The sequence below is a fragment of the Ranitomeya variabilis genome, chromosome 5, assembly GCF_051348905.1.
Source record: "Ranitomeya variabilis isolate aRanVar5 chromosome 5, aRanVar5.hap1, whole genome shotgun sequence".
Taxonomy (NCBI): Eukaryota; Metazoa; Chordata; class Amphibia; order Anura; family Dendrobatidae; genus Ranitomeya; species Ranitomeya variabilis.
Genome location: NC_135236.1, coordinates 341780334 through 341797074, shown reverse-complemented (window position 1 = coordinate 341797074; position 16741 = coordinate 341780334). Strand labels below are relative to the sequence as shown.

Genomic DNA, 16741 nt, shown 5'->3' with positions numbered 1-16741 from the left:
GAGCCATCAGAACTTCTCTGTGACAAAACCGCCCCCGCTCCAATCTCGGAAGCATCAACCTCAACCTGAAAAGGAAGTGAAACATCTGGTTGACACAACACAGGAGCAGAAGAAAACCGGCGCTTAAGTTCCTGAAAGGCCCCCACAGCCGCAGGAGACCAATTAGCAACATCAGCACCCTTTTTAGTTAAATCAGTCAAAGGTTTAACAATACTGGAAAAATTTGAAATGAACCGACGATAAAAATTAGCAAACCCCAAGAACTTCTGTAGGCTCTTAACAGATGTAGGTTGTGTCCAGTCACAAATTGCCTGAACCTTAACGGGATCCATCTCAATAGTAGAAGGAGAAAAAATGTACCCCAAAAAAGAAATCTTCTGGACTCCGAAGAGACACTTTGAGCCCTTCACAAACAGAGAATTGGCCCGCAGAACCTGAAACACCTTCCTGACCTGTAGAACATGAGACTCCCAGTCATCAGAAAACACCAAAATATCATCCAAATACACAATCATAAACTTATCCAGATATTCACGGAAAATATTGTGCATAAAGGACTGAAAGACTGACGGAGCATTGGAGAGTCCAAAAGGCATTACCAAATACTCAAAATGGCCCTCAGGCGTATTAAATGCGGTTTTCCACTCATCACCTTGTTTTATCCGCACCAGATTATACGCACCGCGAAGATCTATCTTAGTGAACCACCTAGCCCCTTTAATGCGAGCAAACAAGTCAGTCAATAATGGCAATGGATACTGATATTTGACTGTAATCTTATTCAGAAGGCGATAATCTATACAAGGCCTCAGGGAACCATCTTTTTTTGCCACGAAAAAAAACCTGCTCCCAGAGGGGACGAAGATGGACGAATATGTCCCTTTTCCAAGGACTCCTTAATATAATTCCGCATAGCAGTATGCTCTGGCAGTGACAGATTAAATAAACGACCCTTAGGGAACTTACTGCCAGGAATCAATTCTATAGCACAGTCACAATCTCTATGAGGAGGGAGCGAATTGAGCTTAGGCTCCTCAAAAACATCCCTATAGTCAGACAAAAACTCAGGGATCTCAGAAGGAGTAGATGAAGCGATAGAAATCGGAGGTGCATAATCATGAACCCCCTGACATCCCCAGCTTAACACAGACATTGTTTTCCAGTCCAGGACAGGATTATGAGTTTGTAACCATGGCAGACCCAGCACTAGTACATCATGTAAATTATACAGTACAAGGAAGCGAATCACCTCCTGATGAACGGGAGTCATGCGCATGGTCACTTGTGTCCAATACTGCGGTTTATTCATAGCCAATGGTGTAGAATCAATTCCCTTCAGAGGAATAGGGACTTCCAGAGGCTCCAGACTAAAACCGCAGCGTTTAGCAAATGACCAATCCATAAGACTCAGGGCGGCGCCCGAATCCACATAGGCATCAACGGAAATGGAAGACAGTGAAAAAATCAGAGTCACAGACAAAATGAACTTAGGCTGCAGAGTACCAATGGCAAAAGATTTATCAAGCTTTTTTGTGCGTTTAGAGCATGCTGATATAACATGAGCTGAATCACCACAATAAAAACACAATCCATTTTTCCGCCTATAACTTTGCCGTTCACTTCTGGACTGAATTCTATCACATTGCATAGTCTCAGGTGCCTGTTCAGAAGACACCGCCAACTGGTGCACGGGTTTGCGCTCCCGCAAACGCCGATCAATCTGAATGGCCATAGCCATAGACTCATTCAGACCTGTAGGCGTAGGGAACCCCACCATAATATCCTTAATGGCCTCAGAAAGACCATTTCTGAAGTTTGCAGCCAGGGCGCACTCATTCCACTGAGTAAGCACCGACCATTTCCGAAATTTTTGACAATATATTTCCGCTTCATCATGCCCCTGAGAGAGGGCTAATAAAGCCTTTTCAGCCTGAATCTCCAGGTTGGGTTCCTCATAGAGCAATCCCAATGCCAGAAAAAACGCATCCACACTGAGCAATGCAGGATCCCCTGGTGCCAATGCAAATGCCCAATTCTGAGGGTCGCCCCGCAGGAAAGATATTACAATCCTGACCTGTTGAGCAGGGTCTCCAGAGGAGCGAGATTTTAAAGAAAGAAACAATTTACAATTGTTCCTGAAATTCAGGAAGGTAGATCTATCTCCAGAGAAGAACTCTGGAATAGGAATTCTAGGTTCAGACATGGGAGTGTGAACAACAAAATCCTGTATGTTTTGAACTTTTGCCGCGAGATTACTCAGGCTGGAAGCCAAACTCTGGACATCCATGTTAAACAGCTAAGATCAGAGCCATTCAAGGGTTAAGAGGAGGTAAGAAGCAGCTAGACAGCAATTAAGGGCTAGGCAGCAAAACTCTGAAGGGAAAAAAAAAAATTTCCCTTAAACACTTCTTTTTCTCCTGCTTCAGCCCAAACAATTAACATTTTGTGGGCCGGCTATACTGTCATGAATCCCCAATGGCTAGGGATAGCACAGGACAAGCAAAGTACAAATGAATAACGGACGAGCTCTAGGATGATGGAACCTGGGCTGACCGCTGCCCTACGCCTGACAAACGCAACTAGAGATAGCCAGGGAGCGTGCCTACGTTGGTTCTAGACGCCACGCACCAGCCTAAGAGCTAACTAGTACTGCAGAGAAAATAAAGACCTCACTTGCCTCCAGAGGAATGAACCCCAAAAGATATAGTTGCCCCCTCACATGTATTGACGGTGAAATGAGAGGAAGGCACACACATAGAGATGATATATATAGATTTAGCAAATTGAGGCCCGCTGTAAACTAGAAAGCAGAACGATACAAAAGGGGACTGAGCGGTCAGCAAAAAACCCTAATCAAAAAACCATCCTGAGATTACAAGAACCCATGTGCCAACTCATGGCACATGGGGAGAACCTCAGTCCACTAGAGCTACCAGCTAGCATAGAGACATAATAAGCAAGCTGGACAAAAAACCAAACAACTGAAAATCAGCACTTAGCTTATCCTGAAAGATCTGGGAGCAGGTAGGCAGGAACCAAACAGAGCACATCTGAATACATTGATAGCCGGCAAGGGAATGACAGAAAGGCCAGGTAAAATAGGAAACACCCAGCCTCTGATGGACAGGTGGAAACCAAAGGCCGCAACCCACCAAAGTCACCCAGTACCAGCAGTAACCACCAGAGGGAGCCCACAAACAGAATCCACAACAATTCTCGCAGCATTACCAGTAAATCAGGAGGGGGCTGCCTTCTTGTCAGACGCTTCCATTGATTCCGTTAAGTTGGCAGCTAGAGCAGCAGGACTCTCCAATGCTGCTAGAAGAGCCCTATGGTTAAAATGCTGGCCGGGGGATATGCAAGAAAAAGCAAAGCTCTGTGCTATCCCTTGTAAAGGAGAATATTTATTTGGACCCACCTTGGACGAACTCCTAGAGAAAGCAGGAGATGACAAGAAGAAATTTCCCAATTTATTCGGTTCATATTGTCGTCCCCTCAACAAATGGAGGTTCAATAGGGGAAGGAAGCGCACCTTTTCACCCGTTAGAGATCGATCCAGATGGGATGATAAGCGGAAACGAGGTACAGGATTCATGTTTCGCCATTCCTCGAGAGAAAGGAAAAAACAGGACCAATGACTAGCAATCCCGGTGGGGGGGAGATTGTTACATTTCTCTGCAGAATGGTCGAGAATCACAAATAGTGTGTGGATACAAGACACTATATCCCAAGGACTCAAACTCGAGTTTATTCATACTCCACGGGGTAAATTTAAGTTAACCCTCTTAACGTTCATCTCCCACTGAACAATCTGCTTTAGAAGAGGAAGTGACGACTCTTTGTTCTAAAAATGTCCTGATAGAAGTTCCGCATTCTCAGAGAGGAAAAGGTTTTTACACTCCCCTATTCCTGATTCAGAAACCTGATAGTTCTATAAGTCTTATTATAAATCTTAAAGGTCTCAATAAATTTTTGGTCAAACATACTTTCAAAATGGATTCCATCAATTCAACAATAAAAATGCATTTTAACAACTGTTTTATGGTGGTAGTAGACTTAAAAGACGCCTACTATCATGTACCCATTCATGCGGATTTCCAACAATACCTGAGGGTAGCGGTGTTAATGGGGGGAACGATTTTACATTTTCAGTTCAGAGCACTTCCCTTTGGGATAACTTCTGCCCCTAGAGTATTCACAAAACTAATCGCTGAAGTCATGGCACATTTAAGAGCATCAAATATCCTTATAATCCCCTATTTAGATGATTTCCTCATTGTGGGAAATTCGGTAGATCACTGCCTGTCACAATTGGAGATTACTAAAACTAAATTAGAACACCTAGGCTGGGTCATAAACTACGAAAAATCTAGGTTACAGCCCCCAAATATTCAAAAATTCCTGGGGTTAATATTGAATTCAAAAACGCAAGTGCCTTCTCCCTATAGAGAAATTAGAACAGATTCAGAATCAAGTGTTGAAAGCAACTAAAACACCCTCCATGACGCTTCGACAAGCTATATCCCTACTAGGGTCCCTCACATCATGCATTCCAGCGGTTAAATGGGCTCAGTTTCATGCCAGATCCCTACAAAAAGAAGTCTTGTTCCATGACAGAGCTTTAGGAGGCGCTTTAAATAAAAAATTAACGTTGGGGTCAATAACATTGGAATCCCTTAAGTGGTGGCTAGATAAACGAAATTTATCAGCGGGTGTTCCCTGGATAGTAGATATTACCCGGGTGATAACCACAGATGCCAGCTCTTCGGTTTGGGGAGCCTATATGGGGGACATGGTGGTCCAGGGGCAATGGGAACCCTTCACAACATCCTCATCCAATCAAAGGGAGTTGTTGGCGGTTGAATTGGCTGTAAAAAAATTCCTCATATATCTGCAGGGCCAGCACGTCAGAATCCTATCGGACAACAGAGTTGCAGTCGCTTATATAAACCGTCAAGGGGGAACACGTTCCGAGACATTAATGCAGATCACGGATCGCTTGTTCCAGGTGGCAGAGTCAAATTTTTGATCTTTGACGGCTCTTCACATCAAAGGAAAAGAGAATGTGACAGCAGATTTCCTCAGCCGCAATATATTAAAGCAAGGGGAATGGTCTCTCAACAAGGACATTTTCAATCATATCGTCCACAGATGGGGTTTGCCAGTGGTGGATCTGTTTGCCACCAGAAGCAACAAAAAAGTAAAAAAATTTTGCTCTCTAAATCCCAGGGAGAATCCCCTGGCGGTGGACGCATTCCTAATAAAATGGGATTTCCCGCTGGCCTATGCTTTCCCACCGTTGAACCTGTTACCTCTAGTTGTGAGAAAAATCAGGGAAGATCGAGCAAAAGTTATCCTTATCGCCCCCTTTTGGCCCAGAAGAACCTGGTTTGCCTGGCTCAGGACAATGTCAGTATCGGTTCCCTGGGTACTACCAGAGATCCCGGACTTACTTTCTCAGGGACCGATCTGCCATCCACAAGTGGCAGCGCTCCATTTAACGGCTTGGAGTTTGAGCGGTCATTGTTAGAAGCTTCTCTCCAAATTTGGTGGAAACACTCCTAAAGAGTAGAAAGCAGATAACTACGAGAATCTACTCTAGGACCTGGAGGAAGTTCTTGACCTGTTCAAAATTTAATATCCAAGAAGGGGTGCCAATACATCAGATTTTAGAGTTTCTGCAGAAGGGGTTTGAATTAAATCTCTCTACTAGTACCCTAAGAGTGCAGGTCTCAGCCCTGGGTGCCCTGTTTTCCTGCAATATAGCTAACAACTATTGGGTAGCGAGATTTATTAAAGCAGTTAGTAGAACTAGACCAGTACTTAAAGACAGAACGGTTCCATGGGATCTAAATTTAGTTCTCTCATCTCTAACAAAAACCCCCTTTGAACCTCTACAGGATGCCTCAATCAAAATATTGACCCTTAAGACAGCCTTTCTGGTTGCCATAACCTCAGCTCGCAGGATAGGGGATATCCAGGTGCTTTCTAGACTTCCCCCATACACGGAATTCTTATCAGACAGAGTAGTCCTTAGGCCAGACCCAGCATACCTACCAAAGGTAGCGACACGATTTCATAGATCACAGGAGATAGTCTTATCATCCTTTATTCCTAATCCTTTTAATCCTAAAGAGCAAGAGCTTCATACGTTAAGGTACCGTTACACTAAATGACTTACCAACGATCACAACCAGTGATACGACCTGGCCGTGATCGTTGGTAAGTCGTTGTGTGGTCGCTGGGCAGCTGTCACACAGACATCTCTCTCCAGCGACCAACGATCAGGGGAACGACTTCGGCATCGTTGAAACGGTTTTCAACGATGCCGAAGTCCCCCTGCAGCACCCGGGTAACCAGGGTAAACATCGGGTTACTAAGTGCAGGGCCGCGCTTAGTAACCCGATATTTACCCTGGTTACCATTGTAAAAGTATTTACAAGACAGTTTCAACGATGCCAAAGTCGTTCCCCTGATCATTGGTCGCTGGAGAGAGCTGTCTGTGTGACAGCTCCCCAGCGACCACACAACGACTTAACAACGATCACGGCCAGGTCGTATCGCTGGTCGTGATCGTTGGTAAGTCGTTTAGTGTAACGGTACCTTTAGTGTTCCCTTTATTTTTTTGAGCAGAGTAGATAGATCTATCTGTCTATAGATCTATCTATCATCTAGCTATATATCTATCATCTACCTATTATCTTTCTATCATCTATTTATCTATCATCTATCTATATATCTATCTACATATCTATTTTCTATCTATCTATAGATGTATCTATTATCTATCTGTGTGTATAAACATTATTCTTCAATGGATTATGTAATGAAGAGGTTGGACAAGAAATGACATCACAAATCTTTTTTTTTTTTGTTCAATAATAGATCCTTATTTAGCTTTCAAAAATGCATACAAATCCGCATGAAAAAAATGCATGAAAGTCCGCTTCAAAAACGAGTGGATTTTTACCTGCGTTTTCTGGCAAGAGATGCAGAATCTGCATAGAAAATTACACAAGCAAATCTACATCGTGTGCTTATACCCTTATAGTTATAATAATGTTGAAACGCTTCCTGAAATTTGAGTATTTTAATTTTTTGTTTTGAGTCCGTTAATATTGGGCACATTTGAGCAGGTTGTAACACAATTTCAGATTTATTACTTAAAAAAAAAAAGCCCCAAAATTAAAAGCTAATGAAATTGTATTATTTTAAAAATAAGTTCAAATGTATAACCTTTCAATGTTAAGGTGCACGATCCTAATGAATTGAAAGTTGCATTATATATAACGCTTACCTTTCTGTCAAGGTTGTTGTTGAATTTTAATTAATTAAAAACGGTTTGTATTAATGTTGCAAGTATTTGCGCTGGCGTGGAGGATATAGACATTGTGTCTCGACATAATTGAACAGTGTTCATTACATCTTTAAATATTTACTTTTCTTTTGGTATGTTAATCATTTCAGTTTCTTCCACTTTTAAGACTTACCAGGAGTACTATATCATACTTCTCACCTAGGTTTAAATAGGTTTATGTATAGTATCACTTACGGTTTTATAATGATATTGTTAACATGAGTTAGGCATTAGTCTTTATATTCAATTTAGTTACAAAAAGTATTCAGACAATTAAAACGCACAATACTTCTCCTAAACAGTCAATAAAACCTTTACATTACCTGACAAGAAGTCGCTTGGATAATATGAAAATAATTTTCATGTGACTTTTATACAAAAATTGCACAACATTGATAGCATATGGATCATACTTAAAGGGTCTGTCTACTGCTCGGACAACTCCTTCTCAATTACGGTACAATGTTTCCTCCCAATAAAATAACACTTCTACTCTCCTCTGGTGCCGGCGCTGTTCCAGCCATGTCGGCATTGGCTCTCCCGAGGCTCGAGTGACATTGTTATATCATGCGATAGCTGCAGTCAGTCAACAGCTGCTTCAGTGACCCTTACTGTTGACGTAATTGACATCCAGAGGAAGTGACATTGTAGCCGCAGCTCATGACTTCATCCCAATGTCAATTATGTCCGATAGAGGGGTCATTGAAGCCAGCACTTATTAGCCACAGAGATCTCATGACATAACAATGTCAATCAAGAGTCGGTTCCGACACCACTGAAATGGCACTGGCTTTGGAGGGTGAGTATGGGTGTTGTTATTGTACTGGGGGGGAAACATATTGATGGGTTGTCCGACTATTGGGGAGGCGTCAGTGCGAGGTCAGTCACCGCTCTGTGTATAGCAGTGTTTCTCAAACGCCAGTCCTCACAGCTCCACACATTATGTTTTCAGGATTTTCTTGTATTGCACAGGTGATGGATTTATTATTACAGCATAAGAAGCTGCCACTGGTTTTCTCACTTGTGCAAACCTAAGGAAATCCTGAAAACATGATGTTTTGGGGGCCGTGAGGACAGGGTTTGGGAAACACTGGTGTATAGAGAGCGGTGGCTGTAACTGCTGTTGTGAATTCCGTTGTCGGACTCCCTCCTGTGGTCATGAATGGTACTTTGGTTAGTTCTGCTCTTGGACTCCCTCTGGTGGCTTTGAGTGGAACTGCTGGTCACTGAGGTTGGCTTTGTCAGCTGCTCTCGTTTATTGCTTGCTGGCTTCTCTATTTAACTCCTCTCAGATCGTTACTTGATGCCAGCTGTCAATGTTTCAGTACTGGTTCAGATCTCTCTTGGACTTCTCTGAGGACCTGTCTGCTCCAGCAGAAGCTAAGTCTTTGCTAGTTCATTTGTTGTTACTGCTTCCTGAATATATTTCTTAGTATTGCTAATTTCTAGTCCAGCTGCTATCATGATATTCCCTTGCTAGCTGTAAGCTCTGGGGTGCAGAGTGGCACCTCCACACCGTGAGTCGATGTGGGGAGTCTTTTTGCTTACTCTGCGTGGTTTTTGTAGTCTTTTGTGCTAACCGCATAGTTTCCTTTGCTATCCTCTGACTATTTTAGTGAAGTCTGGCCTCCTTTGCTAAAACCTGTTTCATTCCTGTGTTTGTGACTTTCCTCTTAACTCACAGTCAATATATGTGGGGGGCTGCCTTTACCTTTGGGGAATTTCTCTGAGGCAAGGTTAGGCTTCTATTTCTATCTTTAGGGGTAGTTAGCTCTTAGGCTGTGAAGAGGCGTCTAGGGAGAGTTAGGTACGCTCCACGGCTATTTCTAGTTTGTGTTATAGGAGTAGGGTTTGCGGTCAGCAGAGTTCCCACTTTCCCAGAGCTTGTTCCGATTACTAGTTTACTCATCAGGTCATTCCGGGTGCTCCTAACCACCAGGTCCATAACAGTACAGCTGGCCAACAAAGTGTTAATGCATCTCAAAAGAGGGATAAGAGAAGTTCTGAACCCATTTTTTTTTCTTTGCAGTGTGTTTTGTCTCTCTTTTCCCCTTAATCTCTGGGTGGTTCAGGACTCAGGTGTAGATATGGATATTCAAGGTCTGTCCTCTTGTGTGGATCATCTCACTGCAAGAGTACAAAGCATTCAAGATTATGTAGTTCAGAATCTGATGTTAGAGCCTAGAATTCCAATTCCTGATTTGTTTTCTGGGGATAGATCTAAGTTTCTGAATTTAAAAAATAATTGTAAACTGTTTCTTGCTTTGAGACCCCGCTCCTCTGGTGACCCCATTCAGCAAGTAAAAATTGTTATTTCTTTCTTGCGTGGCGACCCTCAAGACTGGGCATTCTCCCTTGCGCCAGGAGATCCTGCATTGCTTAATGTAGATGCGTTTTTTCTGGCGCTGGGATTGCTTTATGACGAACCGAATTCAGTGGATCAGGCAGAGAAAATCTTGCTGGCTTTGTGTCAGGGTCAGGATGAAGCTGAGATATATTGTCAGAAGTTTAGAAAATGGTCTGTGCTTACTCAATGGAATGAGTGTGCCCTGGCAGCAATTTTTAGAAAGGGTCTTTCTGAAGCCCTTAAGGATGTTATGGTGGGATTCCCCACGCCTGCTGGTCTGAATGAATCAATGTCCTTGGCCATCCAAATTGATCGGCGGTTGCGTGAGCGCAAAATTGTGCACCATTTGGCGGTGTCCTCTGAGCAGAGGCCTGAGCTTATGCAATGTGATAGAACTTTGACCAGAACTGAACGACAAGAACACAGACGTCAGAATAGGCTGTGTTTTTACTGTGGTGACCCCACTCATGCTATCTCTGATTGTCCTAAGCGCACTAAGCGGTTCGCTAGGTCTGTCACCATTGGTACTGTACAGCCTAAATTTCTTTTGTCTATTACTCTGATTTGCTCTTTGTCATCCTACTCGGTTATGGCATTTGTGGATTCAGGCGCTGCCCTGAATTTGATGGACTTGGAGTTTGCCAGGCTCTGTGGTTTTTTCTTGGAGCCTTTGCAGTATCCTATTCCATTAAGGGGAATTGATGCCACGCCGTTGGCCAAGAATAAACCTCAGTACTGGACTCAGTTGACCATGTGCATGGCTCCTGCACATCAGGAAGATATTCGCTTTTTGGTGTTGCATAATTTGCATGATGTGGTCGTGTTGGGTTTGCCATGGCTACAGGTTCATAATCCAGTATTGGATTGGAAATCAATGTCTGTGTCTAGTTGGGGTTGTCAAGGGGTACATGGCGATGTTCCATTGGTGTAAATTTCTGCTTCCACTCCTTCTGAAGTCCCTGAGTTTCTGTCGGATTACCAGGATGTATTTGATGAGCCCAAATCCAGTGTCCTACCCCCTCATAGGGATTGTGATTGTGCTATAAATTTGATTCCTGGTAGTAAGTTTCCTAAGGGCCGACTTTTCAATTTATCTGTGCCAGAGCACGCCGCTATGCGGAGTTATATAAAGGAGTCCTTGGAGAAAGGGCATATTCGCCCGTCTTCATCACCGTTGGGAGCAGGGTTCTTTTTTGTGGCCAAGAAGGATGGTTCTCTGAGACCCTGTATAGATTACCGCCTTCTCAATAAAATCACGATCAAATTTCAGTACCCTTTGCCTCTGCTGTCTGATTTGTTTGCTCGGATTAAGGGGGCTAGTTGGTTCACCAAGATAGATCTTCGAGGGGCGTATAACCTTGTGCGTATTAAACAGGGCGATGAATGGAAAACAGCATTTAATACGCCCGAGGGCCATTTTGAGTACCTGGTAATGCCATTCGGGCTTTCAAATGCTCCATCTGTGTTTCAGTCCTTTATGCATGACATCTTCCGAAAGTATCTGGATAGATTCATGATTGTATATTTGGATGATATTTTGGTCTTTTCGGATGATTGGGAGTCTCATGTGAAACAGGTCAGAATGGTATTCCAGGTCCTTCGTGCTAATTCCTTGTTTGTGAAGGGGTCTAAATGTCTCTTCGGAGTTCAGAAGGTTTCCTTTTTGGGCTTCATTTTTTCCCCTTCCACTATCGAGATGGACCCTGTTAAAGTTCAGGCCATTTATGATTGGACTCAACCTACATCTGTGAAGAGCCTCCAGAAATTCCTGGGCTTTGCTAATTTTTACTGTCGCTTCATCGCTAATTTTTCTAGTGTGGTTAAACCTTTGACTGATTTGACAAAGAAAGGTGCTGATGTGGTGAATTGGTCCTCTGCGGCCGTTGAGGCTTTTCAAGAGCTGAAGCGCCGTTTTTCTTCGGCCCCTGTGTTGCGTCAGCCAGATGTTTCGCTCCCTTTTCAGGTCGAGGTTGATGCTTCTGAGATTGGAGCAGGGGCTGTTTTGTCTCAAAGAAGTTCTGATGGCTCTGTGATGAAGCCATGTGCCTTCTTTTCTAGAAAGTTTTCGCCTGCTGAGCGTAATTATGATGTTGGCAATCGGGAGCTGCTGGCTATGAAGTGGGCATTCGAGGAGTGGCGACATTGGCTTGAGGGAGCCAAGCACCGCGTGGTGGTCTTGACGGATCACAAAAATCTGGCTTATCTCGAGTCTGCCAAACGGTTGAATCCTAGACAGGCTCGATGGTCGCTGTTTTTCTCCCGTTTCGATTTTGTGGTCTCATACCTTCCAGGTTCTAAGAATGTGAAGGCAGATGCCCTTTCTAGGAGTTTTGTGCCTGATTCTCCGGAAGTCCCTGAGCCGGCTGGTATCCTCAAAGAAGGGGTAATTCTGTCTGCCATCTCCCCTGATTTGCGGCGGGTGCTGCAGGAGTTTCAGGCTGATAGACCTGACCGTTGTCCAGCAGAGAAACTGTTTGTCCCTGATAGATGGACTAGCAGAGTTATTTCTGAGGTTCATTGCTCAGTGTTGGCTGGTCATCCTGGGATTTTGGGGACCAGAGATTTGGTGGCTAGGTCCTTTTGGTGGCCTTCCTTGTCACGGGATGTGCGTTCTTTTGTGCAGTCCTGTGGGACTTGTGCTCGGGCTAAGCCCTGCTGTTCTCGTGCCAGTGGGTTGCTTTTGCCCTTGCCAGTCCCGAAGAGGCCTTGGACGCATGTTTCCATGGATTTTATTTCAGATCTTCCTGTCTCTCAAAGGATGTCTGTCATCTGGGTGGTTTGTGATCGCTTTTCTAAGATGGTCCATTTGGTACCCTTGCCTAAATTACCTTCTTCCTCTGATTTGGTGCCATTGTTTTTTCAACATGTGGTTCGTTTGCATGGCATTCCGGAGAACATTGTGTCGGACAGAGGTTCCCAGTTTGTCTCTAGGTTTTGGCGGTCCTTTTGTGCTAAGATGGGCATTGATTTGTCTTTTTCTTCGGCTTTCCATCCTCAAACAAATGGCCAAACCGAACGAACCAACCAGACTTTGGAAACCTATCTGAGATGCTTTGTTTCTGCTGATCAGGATGATTGGGTGACCTTTTTGCCATTGGCTGAGTTCGCCCTTAATAATCGGGCTAGTTCGGCTACTTTGGTTTCGCCTTTTTTCTGCAATTCTGGTTTTCATCCTCGTTTTTCTTTGGGGCAGGTTGAGCCTTCTGACTGTCCTGGTGTGGATTCTGTGGTGGACAGGTTGCAGCAAGTTTGGACTCACGTAGTGGACAATCTGACGTTGTCCCAGGAGAAGGCTCAACATTTCACTAACCGCCGTCGTTGTGTTGGTCCTCGACTTCGTGTTGGGGATTTGGTTTGGTTGTCTTCTCGTTATGTTCCTATGAAGGTTTCTTCTCCTAAGTTTAAGCCTCGTTTCATTGGTCCTTATAAGATTTTTGAAATTCTCAACCCTGTGTCATTTCGTTTGGTCCTTCCAGCTTCTTTTGTCATCCATAATGTGTTCCATAGGTCGTTGTTGCGGAGGTACGTGGCGCCTATGGTTCCCTCCGTTGATCCTCCTGCTCTGGTGTTGGTTGAGGGGGAGTTGGCGTATGTGGTGGAAAAATATTTGGATTCTCGTACTTCGAGACGGAAGCTTCAGTACCTGGTTAAGTGGAAGGGCTATGGTCAGGAGGATAATTCCTGGGTTGCCTCCGATGTCCACGCTGCCGATTTAGTTCGTGCCTTTCATTTGGCTCGTCCTGATCGGCCTGGGGGCCCTGGTGAGGGTTCGGTGACCCCTCCTCAAGGGGGGGGTACTGTTGTGAATTCCGTTCTCGGACTCCCTCCTGTGGTCATGAATGGTACTTTGGTTAGTTCTGCTCTTGGACTCCCTCTGGTGGCTTTGAGTGGAACTGCTGGTCACTGAGGTTGGCTTTGTCAGCTGCTTTCGTTTATTGCTTGCTGGCTTCTCTATTTAACTCCACTCAGATCGTTACTTGATGCCAGCTGTCAATGTTTCAGCACTGGTTCAGATCTCTCTTGGACTTCTCTGAGGACCTGTCTGCTCCAGCAGAAGCTAAGTCTTTGCTAGTTCATTTGTTGTTACTGCTTCCTGAATATATTTCTTAGTATTGCTAATTTCTAGTCCAGCTGCTATCATGATATTCCCTTGCTAGCTGTAAGCTCTGGGGTGCAGAGTGGCACCTCCACACCGTTAGTCGGTGTGGGGAGTCTTTTTGCTTACTCTGCTACTACTACTACTACTTTTTGTAGTCTTTTGTGCTGACCGCATAGTTTCCTTTGCTATCCTCTGACTGTTTTAGTGAAGTCTGGCCTCCTTTGCTAAAACCTGTTTCATTCCTGTGTTTGTGACTTTCCTCTTAACTCACAGTCAATATATGTGGGGGGCTGCCTTTACCTTTGGGGAATTTCTCTGAGGCAAGGTTAGGCTTCTATTTCTATCTTTAGGGGTAGTTAGCTCTTAGGCTGTGAAGAGGCATCTAGGGAGAGTTAGGTACGCTCCACGGCTATTTCTAGTTTGTGTTATAGGAGTAGGGTTTGCGGTCAGCAGAGTTCCCACTTTCCCAGAGCTTGTTCCGATTACTAGTTTACTCATCAGGTCATTCCGGGTGCTCCTAACAACCAGGTCCATAACAAACTGCGTCCCCTGCACTCAGGGCTGCCACCATAAACTTCAAGGTATCATAATAGCAAAATTTTCAGGCCCTCGTGAGACTCTGCCCAGGCACTACCCCAGCTCCTCCTCCACCCCTCGAACCTTCTACTGTTCACTCTTGGAAAAAGTCCACGTCTTCACTAATCACACATTAGCAGTCCCTGTCGAACACCATATCACATATATAGCCATCAGCTTTTGTTTTGGCCAAAAGATTTTTTAAGCCTGCCACCACCACAAGTTAGACTCTTTTGGCAGGGCCCTACTGTAGTCTAACCTATTAAACATTTGTTAAGATATCCAATACACTTTTTACGTATATTTTTATTTAATTTTCTTTAGGGGAATGTGTCACATACATTTTATAAAATTACCAATAATACCACATACAAGGGACAAATACTGTTACACTATGGCTGGAACACATATTACCACGGCATAGTGACCGAATAGTACCATCTGCAAGGGACAAATACTGCCACACCAAGACCAGACCATATATTACCAACAAATTGTGACCAAATAATACCATATACAAAGAACAAATACCACCACACCATGACCAGACCACATATTACGACTAAATAGTGTCCGATTAGTACCACATACAGGGAACAAGTACCGCCACACTTTGACCAGACCACATATTACCACCATATAGTGACTGTATACTACAATACTGATCTCCCATCCAGGCCCATGTGTCTCCATCTTGCCGCATAAGTCTCCATCCTGCTGCATATATCTTCATCCTGCCCCACTTGTCTCCATCCTGCCCCACGTGTCTCCATCCTGCCCCACGTGTCTCCATCCTGCCCCACGTGTCTCCATCCTGCCCCACGTGTCTCCATCCTGCCCCACGTGTCTCCATCCTGCCCCACGTGTCTCCATCCTGCCCCACGTGTCTCCATCCTGCCCCACGTGTCTCCATCCTTCCCCACGTGTCTCCATCCTTCCCCACGTGTCTCCATCCTTCCCCACATGTCTCCATCTTGCCCTACTTGTCTCCATCCTGCCCCACGTGTCCCCATACTGCCCGCATCTTGTTTCTACTTTCTGGGCCTCCATATACCAGTACAAGCATTAATGGCCCTGATGGCATTCGTGCCCGCACTGACTGACATCAGTATCAACATTAGGGCGTTTTCTCACGTGACAAGTTCCCTTTAAGTCGTGGAAACCTGTTTCACTTTCAGGCAGAGTTACGTACAAAATTGAGTTCAGCAGATGCACCATACACTACCAGAATGCATAGCCCCTTCTGTAAATGTTGATGTAGGAAAAACAATACTGTTTGGTTTTTTTTGGTTCGGGTTCAGCTACACCCCTATTTTTAGAAAATGTTAGGTCTGACTTTTTTTCCCCAACAACTGGAAAAAAAACATCTTTTGTTTCAGCATAACTGACCTCCTGTGCACAAATTGGAGTCTAGAATCTCGGGTGTCTCACACAAAGCCCTAACGTTCACTCAGCTAAATATCAAAAAGTAACAGTGTAACAGGCATCACATATATATTAATGAAGTGCTAACCTAAATATGTCTAAAACATATGCAATAAAAAAAAAATGGGAAAAGACTCATACAAAAATCGGTTGCACTTCCTGAACTGAAACTATAGAAATACTTATTATGTAACAAACACAAAAACCTAGACAACACAAATAAAAGCATTTTAAAAAAACTGTCACTGGAATCCAACTCGTGTGACCGGCATGATAACCAATAGAGCCATGTAAATATAAAAGATATCTAAAATAAGTATGAAGACACACTTCCCCCTAAAATGATGTCAACGTTCACTCAATTGAATACCATTGCAAAAGCTAGAAAACTGCTTACAAGCTAGATCTTCATGTGCTTCATTAATGCCTGACATCACTAATGCACTTAATTGAGTTTAACTTAAACAAATTGGACTGGCCAACAAACACATATTAGTCATGATCAGGTCTACATACAGTACATGTGGCCATATGGAATATATTTAGAGCCAAATTTATTATCACATTTGGATTTGGTGATTTTTGGCTGTTTTTAATTTGCATCAAAATCTTCTTTTAATTTGCTTTACAATAAAAAAAAAAAAAAAAAAGTCAAAAATTGCCAGTATAAGAATAAGACAAATCGCCCAGAGGATCTGCCTCCAGAGCTTATTTTAAAGCGTAACTGTCATTTTAATTTGTATTAAATAATAATGTAGAGCAAGCAATTTTAATAATCTTACAAATATTGTCTTGGTTGACGTCACAGAGCTCCTCTGCCTGTCAGCTGTGTGGTAAACACTGGAGGGAAGTGCCAATGTTACTAAGCTTCTTCTGCCACGTCAGCTTATTGTCTTGTGTGTTTGTGCTATACACTGAGAAGTGCCGATGTCACTGA

At 43.7% G+C, this 16741-nt stretch overlaps 1 protein-coding gene across 3 annotated transcripts in view; it reads left to right on the top strand.

Moving 5' to 3' along the window:
• The window catches only part of LRRK2 (leucine rich repeat kinase 2), a 220063-nt gene that overhangs the window by 174017 nt on the left and 29305 nt on the right, over positions 1-16741 (top strand). The window lies entirely within an intron of this gene.